This window comes from Neophocaena asiaeorientalis, unplaced genomic scaffold, assembly GCF_003031525.2.
Source record: "Neophocaena asiaeorientalis asiaeorientalis breed wild unplaced genomic scaffold, Neophocaena_asiaeorientalis_V1.1 scaffold448, whole genome shotgun sequence".
NCBI lineage: Eukaryota > Metazoa > Chordata > Mammalia > Artiodactyla > Phocoenidae > Neophocaena > Neophocaena asiaeorientalis.
Window position 1 is genome coordinate 260,578 of NW_020174920.1, and position 21,354 is coordinate 281,931.

At 36.9% G+C, this 21,354-nt stretch overlaps 1 protein-coding gene across 1 annotated transcript in view; it reads left to right on the forward strand.

The window, feature by feature from the left end:
- Positions 1 to 21,354, forward strand: part of DMD (dystrophin) — a 1,279,715-nt gene that overhangs the window by 113,060 nt on the left and 1,145,301 nt on the right. The gene's annotated exons all lie outside the window — the stretch shown is intronic.

Genomic DNA, 21,354 nt, shown 5'->3' on the forward strand with positions numbered 1-21,354 from the left:
GTAGGTACCACTTTCCTTTTACTAAATGATTATACCTGTCTCCCAGGAATTCTAGAGTTCATTTCAGTGTTCTCCATGGAAAAAAGAGAGGTAAGGAGGAAGAGAGGGAGAAGTATCACTTTCACTGGAAAAAGGTAAGTGGAGTAAGAACAAATAATGATGAACAGTTCAGACTAATGAGCTGAATTCAACAAATTTTTCTGTACTGAAGTTAGTATTACGTTGGAGCACTATAATATCCTCTAAAATTTCAGGTAATGGCAAAACCTATCTGGTCATTTAATTGAGGTGGTTTAAATAATTGTACAATATAAATTGTATACCTTTGGTCAAATCTGTATCCTATAGATTTATAACCATTTGATATACTTAGATTAATATATTGGAAATATAAGCTGGCAACACAAAGTGGATTTTCGTGTGTTGTTTCTGTTTTGAAGGTGATCCTTTACATTTGGAAGTCCCCCCACTTTTTTGCTACAAGGAAATTGTTGATTTAAAATAATTAATTTTTAGTGCTTCCCTTATTTTAAATATCCAACTGTTGACCAGATTTTTAAAAGTCACATACATTTCTTAGCCTCATACTACAAGAAGATATTGTTTTCTCTTCCAATTTTAGGTTAAAAGGAATAAAGTTGTAATGGCTTAAAACAGTTGGTTTCAAAGATATGTTCAAGACCATCTTCTTCATTATTCTCAGAGGAAATCAAATCATTTTTAATAATTACAAAGAACCTCCTTAATATCTCTCAGATCTGTCCATTTCTTGCCATCTTTACTTCTATTTTTGTTCTTCATTTACTGCATTAGATTCCTAAATCAATACTTCTAGCAGAAATCTCAGTTGTCTCCAGTGATCATCCCTACTTTGTTCCCAATTATCTTTCATCCAGAATTGTTTTTCTGAAGTGTAAGAAAACTTACATTCCCTTTAGAATAAAGTGCAAACTTATTAATTGGGGATATAACGCTTTCACATGACCCCTGCTCCTCTGGTCAGCCTCACTGTTTATCAATTCCTGCCTGCCCTACAACCCCTCCAAATTCTGCTCTATCAATATTAAATTGATTTAAAGATTCACAAATGTTTTCTGCCCTCTCTGGCCTACCTGCCCTTCAAGTCTCATGTGAGATGTTATTTCCTTCTTAAAATGCTAAAAATATTAGTTGATCATAGAAAGTTAGATATTATTTTAACATTAATGGAATATAATATCAACATACTATTTATGTATTTGCAGATGTCACCAGACTTGGTGGCTACTCTGTAGAGTACCTGCTCCAAAGTGACCTATTCCTAGAATTTACTACATAGCAATCAATTTTATTGATTGATTTTTTCCTTTTTTGCCTCCTGCACAAGCTCCTGAGAGACAAAAGCTGTGTTTTATTTTGTGTGGTATGCTCAGGATTAAGGTAGTCTTGAGCACGAAGTGGATGTTCAGTGTGTATGGACTGAAGCCTCCTGCAAGAAGCCTGAGAATATTTTTCCCTGGATGGTCCAGTAGTTCTATATCAACTTGCTGGAAAACAGAGGGGCCCTAGGGTATCCAAAGCCATTCTTGATAAAGGGAAAGAAACTCAACAACCCTGTGTATATGCTGCAAAAGACAAACTCATATTGCCATCATGGTGCACCTCTCAGTAGCCCACATTGAGTCAAAATGAGCTTTTACAAGTTGCTCCAATGAGGTCAGTTTCATCACTGTCTTTTGGGGTGCTCATTCCACTTTGGGGATGTTTTTGTCTTTGTTGTCTTCTCTCAGTGTTTTCTTCCAACCATCCAAGGCCACCGACACTATCCCTTAAGAACCTTGCAGGGTTCTTGGGTAGCCAGTGGTTACTGTGCTTCTATAGACACCTCCCATTCTTGCACGAAAGCAGAGGTGAAACTTTCTGCTTTCTGAGACTTCTTCCCCACTTTATGTCATCTTTGGTCAGTGAGCTGGGTATTCCCTTATGACAGTCATACAACTCTTTCCCTTTCAGTTCACCTTCAACCATAGTCTTTAAAAGAAGCAGAAGGCTAATGCCATTCCACAGAGAGAGTAAGCTGAATTCTCACCCCACATCTAGGTGGGGTCTTTCCTGAATTCTCACCCCATGTCTGGGTGGGGTCTTTCCTATGTCTGGCAAGAGATAGTGTGTCACTAACGCCAGTAGACCCACTCTTTTCTTATCCAGTTTCTGGAAAAGTATCCTAATCTTTCTCTAACTGGGTTCCTCTAGGAATTGGTCAGGAGCTGCTAAATTTCCTGTGACTTTTAGTCTAGTCTCAAGTAAAACTGTTTTAAGTTATTGCTTGTGAGCACAGACACTAGAGTTCAACTTGTTTTGGAATCCTGGCTTTCCTGCTGACTGGATTTATGTCCTTGAACAAGTTCCCTAACCTTTATGCTCCACAATTCCCTTATCTATAAAATGGGATAAAAAGATTTTCTAAGTCATAGAGTTGTTATGAGGATTAAATGACACAATGTATGTAGAGTGCTTAGCAGATTGCTTATACACGATAATGACTCGATCAAGCTTGGCAGTTTTGAAGATAAAAATAATGGTCTTCTGGCTCTTATAGTCTTCATGCCTGCTAATTCTTTCTTATATGCTTTCACATTTTCCTGAGCACCATGGAGAGTTGATTTAAATTCAGTCCCTGATCGGAAGAACCTCCCAGTCCTAGAGAGAAAATGGACAAACAGCCAATAAATTACAGGTTGACAGATGTGAGTGATGTGAGAGGGCGAGAACAAGATCCTTGGGGAGTGGAATAGGAACATCTTACTCAGAGTCAGGAATAAAGCAAGGTCAATGGACTGTTCAAGGTTCTGAGTTACAACTAACAGAAAGTAACTCCAGTTACCTTAGGTAGGATAATATAATTGGAAGGATATCAGGTAACTCATGGAATCAATGGAAAGGCCTGCGAGTCAGGTTTAAATATGGGCAGAAATTGTCAAGGAAGACCAGGATATGCACCCAGAAACACACCTAGCATCAAGCTATAAGATGAATCTGAATTATAAACTTCTGTCACTGCCGTGGTCCACTGGTCCACAAGAGGTACCATTGCCACTGGATATTGGTTGCTACTATCCTGCCAAAAAGTATCAAAATTATTATTTCTTTTTGTGTCACTAATTTTAGAATTAAGGTTTCTGACAGAATTATTTGGTAAAGCAGGAGATGGATATTTTTTTTCTCTGAAAGGCCAATTAGTAAATATTTTAGTGTTTGCAGGTCCTATGATCTCTGCTGTAACTACTCAACTCTGCTGTCGCAGGGTGAAAGAAACCATAGACAATATACAAATCAATGGCTTGTTCTAATAAAACTTTATTTATAAAGACAGGTGGTAGGCCAGATTTTGCTGGTGGGCCATAAATTGCCAACTCCTGTAATAAGGCATGCTTCAGTCATATAACTAGGTTCTAACTGCCAGGGGTTAGGGAAAATAAATAGCTGGAATTTGGGATCCATTGCGGTGATAGTCAGGAATTTATCTCCCACCAAGCCCATACAATGGTAGATTTTTGAATCCTTAGAGAGACTAGAAGCTATAGATTCTTTTTTTAAAATTGAAGTATAGTTGATTTACAATGTTGTGTTAGTTTCTTGTGTACAGCAAAGTGATTCAGTTATGCATATATATACATATTCTTTTCCATTATGGTTTTTTTACAGGATATCGAATATAGTTCTTTGTGCCGTAGAGTAGGACCTTGTTGTTTATCTATTTTATATGTAGTAGTTTGTATCTGCTAATCCCAAACTCCTAATGTATCCTTCCCCCACCCCCTTTCCCCTTTAGTAACCATAAGTTTGTTTTCTATATCTGTGAGTCTATTTTTGTTTTGTAAGTAAGTTCACTTGTGTCATATTTTAGATTCCACATATAAGTGATGTCATATGATATCTGTCCTCCTCTGACTTACTTCACTTAGTATGATAATCTCTGGGTCCATCCATGTTGCTGCAAATGGCATTTTCATTATTTTTTATGGCTGAGTAGTATTCCATTGTATGTATATACCACATCATCTGTTCATCTGTCAATGGACATTTAGGTTGCTTCCATATCTTGGTTGTTGTAAATAGTGCTGCTGTGAACATTCGGGTGCATGTATCTTTTTGGATTAGAGTGTTCTCTGGATATATGCCCTGGGGGTGGGATTGCTGGAACATATGGTAATTCTATTTTTGGTTTTATAAGGAACCTCCATACTGTTTTCCATAGTGGCTGCACCAGTTTACATTCCCACAGTGTAGGAGGGTTCCCTTTGCTCCACACCCTCTCCAGGTTTTGTCATTTGTAGACTTTTTAATGATGGCCATTCTGACTGGTGTGAGGTGATACCTCACCGTAGTTTTGATTTGCATTTTTCTCATGAATAGAAGCTGTACATTTTTAAATACCCTCATGTTGGGTTCTCAACAAAAAACTACTGATTTTTTTTTTTTAAATAAGTCAACTTGATGTTAAAACAGAATACCTTTGAGCCAGTAAGAAGGTATTAGTATATTTTCATGTATGATCCAGGTATGATAGTGTATTAGTCAGCTATTACCGTAATATGGTGATACAAATCACCCCCAAAACTCGATGGCTTAAAACAAGCCTTTATTCTCATGCTTATGGATCTTTAGGTTGTCTGTGTTTTGGCTGACTTAGGCTGAGTGTGGCTGGGCAGCTGTTTCAAGTTATGGTTAACTGGGCTAGGCTCTAGGATGTGTGCTGGGTTAAGGTCTGTTACATATATATTTATTCTGGGCTTAAGATGAAGGATCAGTGGCACAGTCTGCTCATGATGGGTCACCAGAGCATGAACCAAGCCTAATCTCCTAAGAGCACTTATAACCTGTGATCATATTAAGCCACTCACATGCCATTGGCCAAAGCAAGCCTGACATGAGTAGAATGGGGAAGTAGTCTCTTCCTACGGTGGAAGGGAAAGAAGAATGAATATTTGCTGAATAATAATCTAAACTATTATAGATAGTTAATAACACAGGATTTTTTTACAGTTAGAAAATACCTTAGTAATTTTATCCTGCTTCATTATTTTATACGGGAGACTTAATCACAAAGATGTTAAGTGACTTGCCAAACACATGCTACGTGACACATCTGCATATTTCTATTTCACCAAAGTATTTAGCTCTAATAGAGCTACACAGTTTACTCACAAATAAGTTACAGATATGAGAAAATGCATTAGTCTCTTGGCATTCCTAAGGCATAGTTGCTGAGACCATCCTTAATCAACAGATTTATGAACGCCATAATGGCAGAACTCACCTCTATTAAATGTCATAAAGTAAAACAGACATTACTGTCTAAGTCAAGGCAAGTAGAGGATTAAAATCCAGATTGACTGTGACTGCTCACTCATTATCTAGGAGACCAGCTTCCATACGTTGTCTTCCAGCAAATAGAATTTCAACATGTACCTCAGTAAACTTACAAATCCTCGAAGTATTAAAAGTGGCTCCTTTCTATGGAAACACAGATGGTGAACACAGTAAATATTAAATCCATGAATCCTATGTGCGCATATACATATCCATGTATATGGATAGATATCCGTATATATAAACGTAAGATAAATATTTAACTTTATGAGAAATTAACATTGTTGCTAAATGCTGTTTTCATCTATTTCTTGGTGGATTGCTCACTGTTTATAAAAGATACCTACAGGAAACACATGAAAATAAATAATTAACATAATATCTACCTAGTATTAGAGAAACAATGTGCTTTCCTTCTTTCAACAAGCATTTAAGGAGGACCTTTCAAGTGCCAGATACTTTGTTGTCTTTCCTTTCTTTCTGTTACCACCTTTCCTATCCCTCAAACCATTAATAAATTTGCCCCATTTTCAGGAAATTATTCCTCAAGTCTTAGAGAATAGCACAAATCAAATAAGATTTAAAAAGTGAAAGCAGTTTCTAGACTACAAATTGCTCTGTAGCCATAAGATGGCATTATTGTGTAACAACAAGATTCTGGTCTGATGGTGTGAGGGCATTTAAAAAATCAAATTCTATTACCAGTGATATTTCATGAAATAAGAAATAGGAAAACCATGTTGCATAAAAGAAGCCAGGCACAAAAGGATATATGTTGTATGATTCCATTTATATAAAACTCCAAAACAGGCATATCAGGGGTTAAAGGTCAGATATGGTGACCTTTGTGGGGAATAGAAACTAACAAGGGCAGGAGCAAGTCCTGGTGTTCTGAGTAACGTTTTATTTGTTCATCTGGATGCTGGTTGCATTGGTACATTTCCCTTAAGAAAATGTATGGAACTGTGCACTTGTGATTTGTATACTTTTCTGTGTGTATGATGTACTTGAATGAAATTTACACTTAAAATTTAAAAAATCATAACTACATACATTTTTAAGTACAAGAAGGCCCCGATCTCAGAATTTTAGAAAAAAAATGTAGTTTTAAGAAAAGCATGTTACATTGTTCTATTTTTGGCCTTTCACCCTGGACTTCCAAACCCTTTATAATAAGCCAGTACAGACTCTAGGATAAGTTTGTGAGCACCACCACTCTAGAGAAAGCTTTCCTGAATTTCCCACCATCATGCTGGGACCACAGTGCCACATGTCAACAGGATGCTGGGAATGGGAGAGCTGGAAACCGCTTCCCCAGGGATTTCTCCTTTGTTTGGCTCCCTTAGCGCCAAGCTCACAGTATTAATGCGCTTACAGACTCTTGCTGCTGTGAGACAATGAAAGAAATGAAACGAGAGAAAGCAGGAATAGAAACCAAAGAAATCTGACTTGAAGAGAGAGTGCCTTAATCATCTCTGTATTCAGATTCTGGGGGACAAGCATGTAATTCTGCAAGCCCACTCCAAATGCAACTTTCTCATAAGCATTTGCTATCTCAGTTGTAATTTTTCTACTGGAGCATTCAATAAATATTTTTCTCTTATGTCAAGGTGAGGGAAATAACCACACACTACCCATAGAGGAAAGGAATAATATATTAATCCTTATGGCATCACCATACAATTTTATCCTCTAAAGTGGAAGCTAGAGGAACAGATGTATAATCTGGGAGCTTTTCCAGAATTGTTTGTTCCTAAATGAGACATTCAGCTATAGCAGCATTAGCAGCCTCTTCTGTTTGTCACAATGCCATATGTATTTGGGAAGATACATGAGAAGCACACACAGGATCCTGACAACTCAGGAAAGATTAACACTGCAGTCTTAGAATTAGTCTCTACTAAATGTAAAGATTTTTATGCCAGATTGGATCTTTGTTTCCCCTCCCAGGTATATGTATAAGTGCCAATACATAATTCTGCTGTTGTTTTTTGAACTTGGTAGAATTAAGAAGTAAGAAGTAAAAAAAAAAAATACCCTGAATATGGGAAATTTTTTTACATCTCATTTCAGAATCATTGTTGTACTGACCAGGGGAAAGTATTCTCATGCATTCATTCATGGGGACACTGCAGAGGAAGATGTGTTAAATTGAGGAAGAAGTGACATTTTCTCTTTATGTCCCACTTTTTCATGCTGCTGAGACCATGGTGTATGGGGAAGGCTTCTGATTTGGTTCTCAAAATCAAGATATGGGGGCTTCCCTGGTGGCGCAGTGGTTGAGAGTCCACCTGCTGATGCAGGGGACGCAGGTTCGTGCCCCGGGCCGGGAAGATCCCACATGCTGCGGAGCGGCTGGGCCCGTGAGCCATGGCCGCTGAGCCTGCGCGTCCGGAGCCTGTGCTCCGCAACGGGAGAGGCCACAGCAGTGAGAGGCCCGCGTACCGCAAAAAAAAAAAAAAAAAAAAATCAAGATATGTTTTTGAAAATCATTATTTATTAAATAATTGATTCAATAGAATTCATTTTTAGAACTTAGTTATCTCTGTAAAGAAAATAATACACTTTTATCTCCACAGATCTATCAGGAAACATACATAGACACACCCATACACTCCCCAATTCACCTAAACATTGGAAATATTTAAAAGTTTATTGTTAACCTTCAAGTGTTCCCCAGGTAAGCATCTCGTTCACTATCTGCTCCCCTACATTTGTCTACATTGATTGGTCAGTTTTATTTTATTCGTTACTGGATATCAGAAACCATATCAATTTTCCTTCCTTGTACAATGTCCAGTACAGCACATTTGGTTAATAAATACTATTTGATGATAATGATGATGATGAAAACTATAATCTGACAGTGCTGATGTATCATATATGCCAAAAATAAATCATCAAAACTTTAGGAAAGGCGAATCTTTTACCAATCTGTCATTTGCTATAATCTCCTTTCACCAAGCTTAGCCTCTACACTACCTTCTCTGCCCTGTTTCCTCTTGTGTATTTCAATTTAGGGATCACCCCCTCCTGCACACTGCCTTCTATGTCAGGCTGCTCTGTTCACATGTTTATATTTCTGCTGGGGCTCTGTATAATCTAAATTAATCCCTAGCTATTGTGAATATCTTTCATTGGCCAGTTGTTGCACGTTGCAAACCACTGAGAGAGCAATTGTGAGCGAAATAGAGAAATCTTTTGTTTCCACCCAGCAGCCCAAAATGAAGTCTGTGGTTTGACTGCTGATGCCAGTTACATGGAGGTTTGACTACCAGAGGCAAAGCTTTAAACTACAAAATAATCCCATATAGTTGGTGTTAGGAGGTATTTAATGTTAACATAGTGACTGTCAATTGTCAACAAACAATTATTCCACAGTTCTCTTTTTTTGAAACTCTATTTAACACGTGAGCCATTCATAATACAGTATATCGTTTGAATTAGATACCTAAACTAGCCTTTGGTTTATATTTCTTTGTTTACATATAATTTCTGTGAATGTTTAGTTGTTGAGAACAGTTGGTGAAGGAATAGAATGAAGGGGACCTATTGTATTTATTTAATAAGGGGGCATTTTTTTAACATCTTTATTGGAGTATAATTGCTTTCCAACGTTGTGTTAGTTTCTGCTGTATAACAAAGTGAATCAGCTATATGTATACATATATCCCCATATCACCTCCCTCTTGTGTCTCCCTCTCACCCTCCCTATCCCACCCCTCTACGTGGTCACAAAGCACCAAGCTGATCTCTCTGTGGGATGCAGCTGCTTCCCACTAGCTATCTATTTCACATTTAGTAGTGTATATATGTCAGTGCTACTGCCTCACTTCATCCCAGCTTACCCTTCCCCCTCCCGTGTCTTCAAGTCCATTCTCTACTTCTGCGTCTTTATTCCTGTCCTGCCCCTAGGTTCGTCAGACAATTTTTTTTCTTTTTAGATTCCATATATATGTGTTAGCATATGGTATTTGTTTTTCTCTTTCTGACTCACTTCGCTCTGTATGACAGACTCTAGGTCCATCCACCTCACTACAAATAACTCAATTTTGTTTCTTTTTATGGCTGAGTAACATTCCATTGTATATATATGTGCCACATCTTCTTTATCCATTCATCTGTTGATGGACACTTAGGTTGCTTCCATGTCCTGGCTATTGTAAGTAGTGCTGCATTGAACATTGTGGTACATAACTCTTTTTGAATTACGGTTTTCTCAGGGTGTATGCCCAATAGTGGGATTGCTGGGTCATATGGTAGTTCTATTTGTAGTTTTTTAAGGAACCTCCATACTGTTCTCCATAGTGGCTGTATCAATGTACATTCTCACCAACAGTGCAAGAGGGTTCCCTTTTCTCCACATCCTCTCCAGCATTTATTGTTTGTAGATATTTTTGATGATAGCCATTCTGAATGTGACTGGTGTGAGGTGATACCTCATTATAGTTTTGATTTGCATTTTGAAATGCATTAAATATAAGTTTGTTTCTGCCCTCCAGCTTGCCTTCTGTATGTTCCTACTGCTAGTTCAAAGCACTCAAGTGTTGCAGAGTGATTTGCTTTTTATGATAGCCATTTCATACAGGATCATTTGCCTTATATCTTTAACATTTTCAGATTCTTATAAATCTTTACAGTTCACATAGAGGTTAGTTTAAAACTTGCTTCAGATAAGAAATAGACTTGATATAAAATTCACATAATCTCAAAGTTAAGCATAGATCAATATCCTGAATCTTTTTCTCAAAGTAATTGAACATTTTTGTTTCCCAGGATAGCTGTGTACACACATTTCGATTCTTCACCATAGACTGTTCTACTTCTTCAGTGTACAGGGGGCTATAGTTTGCTTGTTTCTTATCTAAATAAATTTGTATTTTCATCATTGCCAAAGGGAAAAAGCCTCTAGTATAGAAAACAACTTGAAACCTATAAGACTAGCCTCATTTTGGAAATAATGCCACTATTTAGCTTTACTCATTGTATGTTTCTTGGCTTTGTCATGTCAAAAATTTCCCTTCTCTAAATATATATATATATCTTTTTCTGTCTACATGGGACATATGAGTTTTGGAAGAAAACAAAATTGTGCTAAATGTCACTTTTATGGAAATTCTCTTAGCTCTATCAATTAGAATTTGTTTTGGCTGAGAGTAACAGAAGCTCAAGGCAGTAATGCCTTCACTAAGACAGAAGCATATTTTTCTCTCCTTCAAAACCTAGGAGTATGCAGTCAAAGCAGGTATGATGGCTCTACTCATTCCTGCTTTCTACCCTGCTATTCTTATATGGTAGGCCCTCATCTACACATTGCAAGATGGAGTCCTACCACGTTCACATTCCAAGAAGCAGGATGGGAGGAGGTGGGGAGAAGGGGAAAAGGATTCACACCAGTAGTCTTTTAGGGAAGTTTCCTGGCAACTACCACATTTTACTTACACTTACACTTCATTGGCCAAAGTCAGTCACATGACCACACCTAAGCTGCAAGGGAGGCTGAGAAATGTTGCTTTTATTCCTAAATGCTATGTGCTCTGCCAAAAAGTGTACAGTTATAGAAAAGTGGGAGAATGCATATTGGAAGAGAGCTAACAGTCTTCAATGTATATATAGAGAAAGTAATATTTTGTTCTGTTTTGTAAACAACCCTCAGAAATATGTAATAAGTATAGCTTTTTTGAGTATTATTTCCTTCCCCTACTTTCTTTCATAATTTTATGAACTCTGATTGAGAAAACATGTTACTCTGGCTTCCTGAATTCTGCCAATATAAAAGTAGAAGTTTTTCATCATTGCCCAGTACCCACTTGTTCTATCTCTCCATGCCCTCAAAACAAATTTTCATTAATTAATTTTTGCCTGACTCTTGCCCCTCTTTCCAGCAAAGCCCCTGCTTAGCCAAGGAAGGTGATGGATGACTCGGTTTTCACAGTGCTCCTAGGTTATATGTTCCCTACTTACTTACTTTGACTTAAGTTGGGTCATTCGTAAGCTGTAGCAGTTTAGATCACTGACTCCAAGAATATCCACTATAAAATAAGGATCTAAGACTAAAGGTAAAATTATGACAATGTACTGTAATTTCAGGACATCCCCTTTTCTGGGCATGTAAGATGGGTGTTGCATAAGAGTAAAGAGCTTCTGTTTTAGCAACAGCTACAGGCCAGGCAGGTATTCAGCACTTTACATGTATGATTTCCGCCTCAGGAGAACCTTATTTTCAGATGAGGAACTTGAGATTTGGAGAGAACAAATAATTGTCCCAAGCTCGCATAGGAAGTATGTGCCAGAGCCCATATTTTGACCCAAGTTATGAACTCTTGTCTCTGCGTCCTTTGTCTCCTATATATTTCATATAGGATTTCTCATGCTCAAGGATTATGTTCTCTGTTTCAGCCATCAGTCTTCAGTAGCAGAAGCAGAGGTACATATAAAAAGTTCTTAAACTATTTGATCTGAAACCACAGTGTTTCAAAGAGATGTATTTAGAGGGTGGTATCTTCACATTCAATGTCTATAGAAAAATAGACTGTGATACTATAAGATGCTTTGCAAAACCAAGTGGTAAATGATCTCCTCAAGTGCTTGAGGAACCCTGCCTTGTTCTTTGGTAGTAGTCAATGTCCTACTCATCATTCAGGACCCAATGCAAATATCACTATTTGGAATCATTTTCTGGTCTCAATCAATTATTTCATTTTCTGTGTTCCTAGAACCCTCTCATGTACTGCTCTTACAGGTGCTTATCATAAATTTGTATGTCTTTCATAACTGTGTGCAACTCTGTACCATCCAGGAGAGTTTTTGTTCCTATAGGGCAGAAACTGTGCCATACAGTTTCTGCCAAACACAGTATAATTCCATGGTACTTGCTCAATACAAATTAATTTTTAAATTGATGACTCCTTACATGTAAATGATAAACTGCTGACTCAAAAGTTGTAATATTTTGGAATGAATAAGCTCTTGTTTCTTTGATTAACAAGAACTTCATTTCCATTATAGTTTATTCAACAAAATATTTATGGATTTTCTCATATTTACTTTCATTTTTCTGTAATAAAACTGAATTATGACTTTGAAGTATGGATATAGCAATATATGAGTAATCTGAGATCTTGATATGTTCCTATAATTATGGTATTTGAGAGGAGTAAGCAGACTCCCCTAAAGAAAATATACCCATTAGCCACTAAAGTCAACATAAGTTTGTGGTAGAAGTCAACAAACTTTTTGTTTGTTTGCTTACTTGCTTGCTTATTTTAACTTCTACTATTCTGTGGGCAGGAGCGTGATTTGTTGCCATTACGAAATTCTAACCCTTTAAAAATTCTGTTTACGCTGTGAGAATTGCAAATTCTTGACTGTAAAGGCAATTTTCAAAAGAATTATTTTCTTATTAGTTTTAGTTTATCCACGGACAGTCTCAGATTCCTCTTGAAAAACATCAGTTTCCTCAAGGGAAAACTGCCCATTACAAGCTAAAGATGTGGTTTTTGAGAGATTTCTGCTTGAAACAACACATTTTAAAATATTCTATGTGATTTCCTAGAATGGTTAGATACTTAGAAAAATAAATAATAGCTTAGATGGACATTTAAAAAATCCTTACAATTTGAATAATGTTTATGTTTGAATACATTTAAGCTGTATATTTTTTTTTCACAAAAGGTAAATTCTGTGTAGCTTCTCTTGAAATGCTTTATTTTTTTCTTTCTTCCTTTCATTTGTCTTCTTCTAATATTCAGAGATAATGTTGGAAACTAAGGATTGTCTTTCTCATGCCCTTTGTTTTGAAGGAATTCTGAGATAATCAGAGGTACAATTCTGTAATCTTTACGGGTACCTTCTATAAAGTAATGGCACCATGATTAAGACGTTGATGTCAACTCTCATATTTGTCTTATCCCTTTTTCCCTGTCACCCAGTAATATGAGTGACCCAAGGTAGCTTTCCATTGGGCCTTTAACAAAGTCTGCCACTATTGGTTAGGTGCTGCCCCAGTAATTATGTGCAATAAACATACCCCAAAATAACAATAAGTAATTATTCTCATGATTAGAGGACTACTCTAAGTGAACCCTATTTTAGCCTGTGGGACTGTAGGTTGAATGAATAGGCCTGATGTGTGTGTTTCATCCTGGGGTCCAGGCTGGAAGGGCAGCAGATACTTAGGGCATGTTCTTCCATGGCAGAGTTCAGAAGCTCTCAGAAGGACAAGCAGAAACACATAATGCTTCTGAAGACCTTGCCTTGGAACTACCAGACTGCCTCTTTTGTCCACATCCAGTGGTCAAAGCAAGTCACATGGCAAGACCAAAGCCCAGGAGCAGAGGAATACACTCTGTTCGCCAAAAAAACATGTCAAGAATGAGGATACATAATAATACTACAGAATGGAATTCAAAATGACAATTTAATATATTACACTACCACAGTAGAATGTTACAGCTTCAGTAAGCTTTATTGATGGCACATTTCTAACTATTTGAGAAAGTCCAACCTACAGCTTGTTGATTCCACTGGAAAATGTATCCTCAATCCATTTTTTCCACAAGTTTTATCTCTAATATAATGTGTTGGGGGTATTTCTGTTTTACAAAATAAAAACTGTAATATTATGAAGCAGAAGTTTAAAGACCCCTGAAAAAATAGGATATTAAAACCAACTTGAAATCAGAATTTTATTTACCAACTTGAGAGTCTCCTTGTGCTTTGGCATACTTGGAAGTTGGATTTCTGAATAGCATCATGACTTTCCTTACCCAGCTGTCGGCTGCTTGAAACTACCATAAGCTGACTATCACGGCTCGCAATATACCCTTGAAGAAGGCCATCTGGTTTATGTCTCTTGGCAAAATTTGTTTAAAAACAAGCAGCTGCATGACAGAGTAAGAAGGAGTCTCTGTCTAGCTGTGGTAAATAAGTAGGTTTGCAATGCACATAATAAAGCATTTTCTAATCCAAGCCAACACTTCTAACGGGAAATTTTCTTTTCTCACAAATAAAACTCCACAGAATTCAATGACAGGGAAGGGACTTCATCACATTTATATTTCAGCAGCTTAATAGTATGAGAAAAATAAACAAAACAAAGCTTATTTTTGATGAGGTACAACCTTCTTGTAGTAACTATCTTTTGTATGCTTATGTAGAATCCAATGCTTGGAAATTGTTATATTTTTACTTATATCATAATTCAAATTTCTTAAAGACCTATTCTTTGAAACCCTGTCATTAGTTGGTATTTAATAATTTATTGAATATGCTCTCTTTCCTTCTACTAGGTCTCTGTGTATCCCATTACACTTACTTTGTCTCAGAGAGCACCTGCTACATTGTTTGAAAAGCATGAATGGATTTTCCAATCCAGTTCTGTGCTTTTCCTTAACTCTATCTACAGGGTCAGGCTAGCTTTGGTTAAGGATTGATTTGGGTCTTAATAAACATTTTGGGGTTAAGAGTGTCTTAGTTTGGCTTCCTCCAAAAGCAAATCCTGAGACAAGGATTTGAGTTTAGGTTGTTTATTTGGGAGGTGACCTCAGAAAATTGTGGTAGGGTAGTGAGGTGGTGAGAAAAGTAAGAGAAAGTAACCTGTAAAGAGTTTTATCCAGTCAGCCACTGCTGTAGGAGACTGGAGCTTAATTCCATGGAGAAGGTCTAGGAAACCACAAAACAGGTATTATGCAGTTACTTTAGGCAAGGAGCAAGAGAGCTGTGATGTTTATACTCCAACTCTTACTCATCATTTTTAAGGGCTGATCAGGGTGTTCGTGTGTCTTTTGCAAGCACTTCCAGCCTGTCGTGCACTTGGCTGTAGTGTGTTCTCTGCTACAAAAAGAAAGCCCTCAGACTAAGACATATAGTTGAGGGCAGTTGGACATCAGCCAAGGCACACTGGAGCATCAAGAGCCAAGAGAATGGGTGAGGTTCCAGCTGGATCTGCTACAATGTGAAGCGGGGTGGGGGGGGGATTTTTCCACTAAATAAAGCCACTGAACTTCCTTATCCACCTGTTCATTCTTTTGCATATTTGGGCTACTTTTCTGATTCCTCCAGCTCTCTAGATCCTGCCTTATCCTAAGCATTTGCATTCTGATGTTTCTGCAACTTTCTTTCCCATTATTCCTCATTGACTTGTTTGTTTACTCTTTTACTGATGTTTACCTTTGTTGTTTGCATATACTTAACTGTTGTTAGGTCGTTGAATTATTGAGTTTTGCTTTACAGTTGTAAAAAGGATTTAGACATAGTTTTATTTTTTAAGCGGGATTCACACTAGTTAGTGACACAATTAGAACTAGAAATTGAAAATTGTGGACACAGTCCTGCTTAAGTGAAATTCTTGAATGGCATAAAAGGCTTGAATTTGTGTTTTCTATCACCAATAAATATTTGGGAGATTTCTCAGAGGATTAATTTAAGAAGATTTTATTTGTATGCCAAATTTATTCCAAGTGGTCTACAAATTATCCAAAAGTCTTGTTTCTGGTGTCAAAGGACAAGTTAAAATTATGATTACTTTTATATGGTTGCAGAATCCCAGAAGGCCTCTATTACTTGTTTGAACCAGCATGCATGGTGTCGGTTTGACATTCATTACTCATTCTAGCATTTTCAGAGTTAAAGTCTTGGAAGATCAAAACACAATTCTTTGGATATCCCTAGAGAATGTAAGAATAAATTAGTTCTCATTAGAAATGAATGAAGACAAATTTTGCTCATTAGTTAATTCTACCTCATGATCAAAATTTTTTGCCACATAAAAATCATTTGGTTTATGAGTGGTAACATGAAGAGTAATACGAAGGATTAGAGATCTAGAAGACTCGACTAGATGGCAGAAAAAGAGTGAGGCTTTTGTTATGTATAAAGTTTAAGGGAGACATGAGCAAGGCTTGAAGTTTTTTAAGGTTGAAGAACACAGGAAAATGAAATGAGTTAAGTGAAAATCCTTTTTTTATTGAAAGAAAGAGGGCTGCAAATTGTGTGAAGGTTGTTTTGTTTTGTTTCTTAATAAGGAAATACCTGTGGAAAATCAGGGGAAATAGGAAAGCTAGACTTCTATAACTGTGATGTTTCAAAGGTCACAAAGGAAATTAAATTGTAGATTGGGTTTAAAAGCACTGGAATTACTTTCAGTCCCTTTTTTTCAGGATTCTGTATATAGCAAGAAAATAGATCACAACCTAGCTAAAGGGGAGCATTAGGTTTTCACTAGCCTCAGTACAGACTGCCTCACGGTCCCTTTGGGGGTGGTGACATATCAATCATGAAAGACATAGGCAATTATTATTATAATAATTTAATAACCATTACTACAAAGCCATTTATTGGCTGGACTGGACCATGTGTCTTCTTGAAGTTATAAATAAAGCAAAGGTACTACGAAATATACCTTGTATGAAGACTGCTCTGTCAGTCTTATCAATAGCCATAAAATCAGATCCCTTATCTGTATAACACTTCAGTATTTCTGCTTTTGCTTTGAAGTATCTTAGTCATATGTCTTTTATCAATGATATTTTCCAAGAACTGTTTCATAGGGAGTAACTTTGTGAATATTAGAAAATATAAACATGAAATGTTTTCTGTGAACTCGCTCTCTAAATGATTTTCATGATAACATTTCTTCCCATGAGGCCTAAATCTTTATATCAAAGACTGCCAATGGACAGAACTTAAAATACTTATCTCACAGATGTTCTATTATTAATAAGATAATGGACTTTGAAGACAAAAAGTCAAAATAAAAATGTCATTTAGCTTTAGTAAGTAAATGCAGAAAGTAAAATGTACTGATTATACTGCCTTTTTATATAGATGGGTTGTTTTTCTACATTAAGGAAACCTATAGACATTTTGTTGTTTATTCTACTGAAAGCAAGTCTCTTGGACTGTATGAAGGTAGTTTGGAAGTTAGCGTCATTTACATTTCTTCATTTGGATGCCAAACCTTTGAAATGAGTTTTGAGATCAGTACCTGTGGGATAGATGAGAGTGGGTAGAAGGGGAAGGAAGAATTGTTTCAGTTATTAAAGCCTTGTTTCCCTCCTCATGTCTGTCATTAGATGGAAGATGTCTATTACCACTCAATATCCTGGATGGTCTTCTAGTAGAAGAAATTTTTCTTTTCTTTCATTTGTCTCCCAGGGCTAAGATATGTGTTCCATGTTGCTAGGTGGTGAAAATCAACTGAGGTCTTCTTGGAAACTGCTCTCTTCATTCTAAGGAAAGAATTCTAATGGCAATTTCATTTAGTGAAAAGTGATCCTGGAAAGTTAGCATCTAGTTAATTCCATTTTTCTTAATGGTATTATTTTAATAAATTTACAAAATAAGAGACCATTTTGCCAAGTTTCTGGCAATAACAGTAGTGAAATGTAATTTCTATTGGCATGTGTTCATATTATTTTGACATGGTAGATGGATCTAGTAAGATAACAAAATGTTGTGACTTCATGTACTAAAATTTAATGACAGTTATTCTGCCAAGCATGAAAATGTTCCTAATAGCTGACATTCTGCAAAAGATTCTCTGTTATCACATGCCAAGTGTTCACCATATCTCTTTCTTCATTTTTCTTTAAAGACTTCTATATCCTATTCCAGAAATCTAGTAACAAGGTGAATGAGCAATGAACAAAGATGGCTATCATTGTATATAATGAATCTTTATGAATACGGATAGAAATTTTCATGATGTTATCTAGGTAACATCTTCTGGTATGTAGTTCTGTATTCTGCACTTTAGATTTTCACCATATAGGTTGTTGTCTTAGATTAGGTTCCTCGAGAAACAGACTCTGAGACAGAGATTTCCATGCAGAAGGTTTATTAGGGAGTGCTCTAAAAACAACAGCTGCAAGAGAATAAAGGGGACAGGGTTGGACATAGGGAGGCATTGAAATTGTGTTGTAGTTAACAAGAGAGATCTCAGCCAGTCCCATGTGGAGTTGGGATGGTCATTCAGAGTATTCCTGAGTGAGGCAAAGCGGTTGGAGTTTTGTGGCTCTAACTCCATCTGTCATTGGATATGAGTCTTCCACCTACCCACTTCCAGGCAGTATAATCTTAGGCAAGGAAGCTCCTGTCTTCTCAGGGAAATTTCTGAGAAGGGCTAAATGGTGATTTGTTAGAAGGTAACACTTACAGCAGTCAGAGAATGCATGCTTCATTTGTAATTGGTAAATTTCGGTGACACACCACAGCATCCACTATAGTAGTCAGTTACTCTCATTGAGGAAGCATAAATTGTTTTTAAGTAAATATTTTATACCTACTAATGCATTTAAGTAGTGTTAGAGCCCAGCTACTAACCATTTTAATAGTTTTATTGAGGTGTAATTGACATACGATAAACCTCATGTTTAAATAATACAGTTTGATACGTTTTGATATGTGTATACACCAGTGAAAGCAGTACCACAATCAAGATAATGAACATAACCATCACCCTCATAAGTGACCTCTTAGTAATCCTTCCCTCCTGCCCTACCTCCACTCCCGGAAATCATCGATCTGCTGTCTGACACTATAGATTAGTTTGCATTTTCTGCAATGTTATAAAAGTAGAATCATAAAATACGTACCTTTATTTTTTCTGGTCTTCACTCACAAGCTACTGACTTTCATTTGTGGCTAATGTGATTGCTATGTGAGTGCACACATTAAATAAGGCAATAAAAGCATTCCAGTCTGATTGTGATACTAGTTCATGGACCTGCATGATACATTTGAACTATGCCATTGTTAGGATAAGTCCTCGGTTTCAAATGACTCTGGGTGTGTAGGGAGTTATTACTTTATTTATAATCAATCATTTTTTATAAGCTCAATTTCCATCAAATACCTAAAAAATGATCTAATATTCAGGTATAGAAATGGAACATATTTCTTCCAAAAATTACAATGTTCAAATTTTATAACATTATTTATAATTGTTTAAAATATTTAGTCCTGGAATTAAGTAGTACTCCACCATTATTCTGCTCTACTGCCCACACCACGTAAGAGCCTTCCAGATAAATCACAAACTGGCTTTCTTGAGCTCAGTAGTTTTCCTTGGTCAGTCATTCAATTAAAAAAAAATCTGTCTGCCTATCTATCTATCTATCTATCTATCTTTCTATCTATCTATCTATCTATCTATCTTTCTAGTTCCCATAGGGAGATGTTTGTAGGTTGTTGTTTTGAGGTGTTAGTGCTATTAAGTATAAGATAAAGAATTACAAACTGACAAATTTTGTAAAATCATTTTAAATTGACCAGATCAGTAGCACCACCGCTTTAATCCACAAAACCTGTACCTTAATTAGGCTTCCCAATTCCATGAACATACCACCATTATTTCTTATGAAGCTCTCAGGCAAAAACATTTATTGTCCTCTCTTTATTCCTCCCTGCACTTTAATTCCACATTTCAGCATTTACCCAGTTCTGCAGAGTCTTCCTTTACAACTCTTTTTATGTCCTCACTTTCCTTTCGTTCTTCTTGACATCAATCTCAAGTCAATAGATTCCTTGTAAGAGATCTCTCTCCACCCAACCCCTGTCTATATTTTGACAAATTAATCTTTCTAAAGCAGCACATCTTGCCTCACATTCCCCAGCACAGAAACCTTCTATTGTTCTCTATTGATAGTCTTAGTTTCAAACTGGTAGCCCCTGGAGACAAGAGAGCTGGAGGGATGTGCTTTGCTTGGTTGTTTTCTTTGGCCTGCAGGGAGCTTTAAAAGGCACTAAAACAGGTCAGGGGTTGAACTGGTCAACACAGTCAGTTTGGCACTTATTGCTTTATACCTTGTACAGCTTTACAATTTGATGTGTCCCAAATGTCCCCTGAAGGCATTTGGTTTTATAACCCCCGTAGCCCAGAGGCTAACATTTAAAATTCATAGCCTGGCATTAACAACCCTAACTTAGCTTCTCTGACTTGCAATTCCACACAACTCTACAGCAAACTGGACTTATTTTATCTAAAATGTCCTTATTCTGAAGACACTTCTTTGGAATATAATTTCACATATACAAATCCTCTTCACTTATACCACTAGGAAGCTTGGTTATAAGAACCAGAAAGAATCCATTTACCTAAAGAGAAATGGAATCTATTGGGAAGATATCAGGTAGTTCACGGAAATGAAAGAAGAAAAGGCAGCCACGGCCCAGGTAGGACAGCACTGAGAACACAGAGCTCAAGGAAAATTACTTTTATGGGTCCTGTCATCAAAATGGCTTAGCTATAAACTCTCCTGTCCCTGTTTCTCTCAACTCTAGATTCAAATTCCTGAATCTAATTGGCCTAGATTGCGTCCTTGTCCCACCCTTTTATAGAATTTGCAGAGCACTATGATTAAAAGACCCCCCGAGATCATGTGGAATGAGGAAAGATTCATCTCCCCCAAAGGAAAAGCAGGATACCACTAGCCACAAAGGTGAGATGTTTAGTCAGAGCAATTAATAATAGCTGCCACAAAAAATACCCTTAAGTCTTAATGACATAAATGCTTAATTTCTTTTTGCTCATATGTCTGATTTAAAACAGGCAACTCTCCTCCATACAGTGACTCAGGGACCTAGAATGCTTCCCTCTCTGGTTCTGCTACCTCACTATGTAAACTTCAGGGGCATTGCCAAAGGGGAACTGAAGAATGGGCACTGATTATTAAGTGCCTCACGTAAGAAATAATGTATCACTTCCCCCACATTCCAACTTCTCAGTATTCAATCAAATTGGTCCCAATGCAACCTCAAAGGAGTGTGGGAAACGTAGGCAATACTGGAAAATTCGGTGAGCACTAATTTTCTCCACCAAAGAAGGGATATTAGACATTTAAAAATATGTATATATATATTCATTAAATGATGCTTCAATGACTTGCTCAGGTGCTACCCTTTCCATCAAGGCATCATGGATCAACCCATCAGGAGATGATCTCCAATTCCTCTACCCATTTGGAGCATTACATTCCACTTATTTATATTGGCTCTTATCAT